The sequence below is a fragment of the Oryzias latipes genome, chromosome 5 (assembly GCF_053564925.1).
Source record: "Oryzias latipes strain Hd-rR chromosome 5, Olatipes_Hd-rR_3.1".
Taxonomy (NCBI): domain Eukaryota; kingdom Metazoa; phylum Chordata; class Actinopteri; order Beloniformes; family Adrianichthyidae; genus Oryzias; species Oryzias latipes.
The window spans coordinates 29,775,100-29,779,459 of record NC_136241.1 but is presented as its reverse complement, the minus strand read 5'-3'; positions in this window follow the sequence as shown (position 1 = coordinate 29,779,459).

The following is a 4,360-nucleotide window of genomic DNA, read 5'->3' as shown; positions in this document are numbered from 1 at the left end:
GTGTTGGTGTTTGGATTTTTATTGGCTTTAAAATGTTGTGCAAATTCCAAGAATTTCAAGTTTTGAATTGTCATTAGATATTTTGTAGTCAGGAGATTTTAAATGCTCTACTGCATAAAAAAATGTGATGTGAAAGCACTTTTCAACAGATTTTTTCAATTCAGCAAGTTTAAATTTTGAATTGAAATTAGTTAAAAAATATTTTATTGACAATCGAAGAGAAATTGAAGTGCTGCACATGTTCAAGTCAGTCACCATGTAGAGCAAACCTCACTTTTTAATGGATTCTAATTGTTGCAAGCATAAATAATGTATATTTGAAGAAACCTTTGGCTGAAGTACACTGATCGGTACACTGAACAGAATTATCTTATGCATTTAATGCAGTATTCTTCCAAGCAAAAGTGCCAGATTTTTAGAAAGCACACAAGCAAACGTTTTTGGCTGTATTACGGTGTTTAAAGAAACGTCTGTCCAGCATACGACAGATTTCTTCCCCTTGTGTAACCAGCACTGCTACCTCCTCTATTATTTTTATGAGCTGGGAGCTCTGGGATAAAAATTCTGTTGCTTTTAAACTTTGTTTCTTTTAAAGATCTGGAGTCCCTCCTTGATTAAATGTTCACCCTCACTGTTTCTGCTCTTCAGCAACTGCTCGTTTTGATGTGTTTTTGCCGGGACGGGGTCTTTTGTTGCCACCACTTTACTTAGTTGCTTTGCAAACTGTTCAAGAGAACTAGTAGCCATGAGTATTGCTTGGTTTTTTATTCAAAAATAAAAAAAATCCACCACATTTCAATTGCTAAAGTCTCTTTTCAAATTAGTTTTTAAACTAATGTTTATATATGTCTTTTTTGTCAAGCACCTTGTGTTTGACAGCATGTTGAGGAAAAGTGCTTCGTGAATAAAGTGATTGATTGACGGATTAACTTTAGCCCAGGCAAAAAATAAATAACTGAATAAGACATTCAAATGTCCTATTTAAGAAACTGCAGCCTGGTATTTTTGGTATGAGCAAATGAATGGCTAACTTTAATATTGTAATTTGAAAAATAAACATTGCCTTTGATGCAAGTTACATTTTTTTTTGTTTTACAAAAGGAGCAATAATAATAAACGGCTGAAATCTGCAATCTAAAAAGACAACTGCAAGTTTCTTCATAGTTGCCTTTAATTTCAAGATGTAACAGGACTATGGGTGGTGTTTTCCCTTCTGCCGTCTGCAAGTGTTAAATATTTAAAGAGAAAGGCTATTATCTCCTTTCGTAATAATATAAATAAGCTACATACGTACACATACCTACTACATACGCTATTGGTGGCATTTGTATTCTTGGAAAACAAAAACAAGCATGAGAGCAGGCAGGAAGCAGAATTGAGGCTAATTGGTTAAAGAGAGCACGCAGAGGAAAAGGTTTGGGGAAGGGGTTTGGCCTGGCATTATTTGGATTTCATATAAGATCCAGTCCGACCCAATTAATATGCCACCTGATTAGTGGGCCTCTCATCAACCTAATTTAGGGAATCAATAGAGGACAAATGAGAGTGAGAACGAAGCTCTTTAAGCATGCAAACAGACAAAGACCACCCAGTACAAGCTTGCAGAGCCTGATGCCAGTAATGACATAAACCTTTTGAAAAATTCCCACTCAACATAAACAAACATCTACAGTCCGCTGCCCCTGAAATGCATCAATGTGGCAAAAACGTCATCAGTCAAACCCTCCCTACATAGACAAGGGAGGACATTGATGGATGTTGTTTTGGCACAAAAGACACAGTTGTACAAACTATAAATATAGTGGAAGCAACTGAACACTGCACAAAGGCCCAAAGTCGGATATCTTAAATGTTTCAACATCTCTTGCAGGTAAAATAAAGGATCACTGAGACCTATATGCTAATTATACCAACAACATTCAGAAAAAATTGTGGTCTGCTTAGTTTGCAAGTATCTATAAAAACTTTTGCATTTTTACACAATGACACTAGTTTTTAAGACATTTCTGATGTTTAAGTCTACTTTGTACATTACCTTTAAATATTCTTGTAAAATTAGCACCTTATCGAGTGGATGCCGGGCTCTTTCAGATTAAAAGCAGCATGACTTGCAGTAAAATCTGCCAAACGTTTGCCTCTCACGAAAACTGGGCTGCTTGTTTGCCTTTTGTTGTGCTTGCATCCCTCGGGGCCTTCCTGCTGCTCTGATGCCATGAGTTGCAGCCATGCACGTGCACGCCATGGTGCCATCCTACAACTAAAAGTCAAAATAGTGGCAAAATGAACACCCCTTTTGATACAAACAGCCCCCAGTTGGTATATTTTAGCTAAAGCCAGCATTGTGCTCACAACAGTTCAATGGTGTTAGTAGTTTATAGCTTTTAAAAATAATGTGAATTCAACAAAAGAGACTATAACTTAAAGAAACTTAAAAGATGACAGTACACAAATAAACAGAGTTTTTTTTTAATTCTTTTTATTAAAACATGTAGGAAATTTATTACAATGCATCAAAAAGGAAAAATAGCATTAATAGGAAAAAATAAATTCCAACAAAAGTTCATTTTTTAGAACAACATAAAGAATTCATAGCAGAACATACATTTCAGCTCACATTCTGTAAACATTGATTGAAAAACTATTAAAACTCCTCGCCTGCCTAAAGGAGTTAGAACGAAGTTTAAACTTATCTATTTCTGCTCCCACCTATTTTTATGAATTAGCAAAACTAAAAAAAAAAACGAATGAACAATGTTGATTTCAAAGGAAAAATAATTGAAAAGTCAAAAGCTTTGCCAGCATGTGGATTTTTCACAAAAATTGTAAATATTCAGACAAGATGGGGCACTCTGTTTAAAAAGCAGGAAAAATCGAACCTCCACAACAACAAAAACTCCAATAATGAAAGAAAAAACGCTTCACTGATACTCCTCCTTTGATGATAAACAACAATCAGCACATTCCTATGACTTTTTCTCAGCTGTGAGCAATGACTTCAAAATCGGTCTGACGTCTCTTTTTTTGGCAGCAAAAGGAAAATCAATTTCTATTCAGATTCTGCCTCTTTGTCAATAAAACAATATATTCTTCTAACTTTTCAATATTTTCTGAACTATGACACAATTCTAACTCAGCTACAGAGATATTGATGACAATTAAACAAAAAACTAGATAAGATAGGAAAAAGAAAATTTCCACATGCTTTTGAACTGTGGGGAGAAACATCCGTCGCTCTCTCGCTCTGTTTTGAAACCACTTTTTTGTGATGATGGGACAAAAACAGCGGGGTCGTGTGAGGACACAGCTGCTCTCCGTCTTCAGAGTGGTAACGCTGGATACGCTGAAATACTCCAGGTCACTGATCAAACATCCAAAAACACAATGCTGGATCAGCTCGGTCCTAACTTCCCCTTTTACTTGATGTTGGTGAAAGCACAGAGGAAAGTCGATGTTTGTTCTGGAATGGCTTTTATCGAAACTGAAAAAACTGAATTTTAAGGAGGTATAAAGACTTTTGTTTCAAGAAAACTGTGGTCCTTCAAGAAAAAGAAAGCTTATCAAGAAAGTTTTAAAACAATTGAAATTTGAGAAAACATGTCTGAGGTAACTAGTATTTTTTTTCTTGAAATGAGAGTTTTACCATTGTTTTCTTGGCAGATTTTTGTGCTTATTCAAAGAAAATCTGACAATAGAGTGATATTTCTTGACTTATTTCAAGGAGTCTGTTTTTGTATTTGCCTTTTGCATCTTTTTTTTTGTAATAAATGTGTCTGAAATTTTTTTATGCGCTTACATAACAGTCTTTCTTTTGTTTCCTCTCAAACATGTGACTTTCTAATTCAGTTATTTTCTGATTGTTGTGTTTCCTTCTATGTCGCCGTTTGTACATTTCTGAGAATCAATAGAAACTCTCATAAGGACTATACATCCTGCCGTGACTGCCCTCTGTTTTTTGGAGGCTGTCAGCATGCACTGGAGGTCTGCACAGATGAAACTCAGATGCTTTGCTGCAGAACCCCCAACCGGACTGCTGTTGTCTGTTGAATTCGTTTCGATGAAGAGCGCTGACCATCGACTGAAATGAAGAACTCAAGATGTCAACGCTTACAGTACAATATAAAGGGGATTTCTCCGAATCGCATTCAGTAAAAGGCCCTGTGGGGTCTCCATAGTTCACATGGCAAACTCTCAAGCAGCCACGAGGGGGGAGGTTGGAGGGAGAGGGGGTGTCCACCTCCTGTCATGCCTTAACTGAGGCGAGTGTTGACACAGTGCCGGCCAATCTAATTTTGATTGTCAGAGGCAAGAAACGGCGATCCTCCTCCCCCTGCCACCCCCCCTGAGAGCATCAAGTTCATTT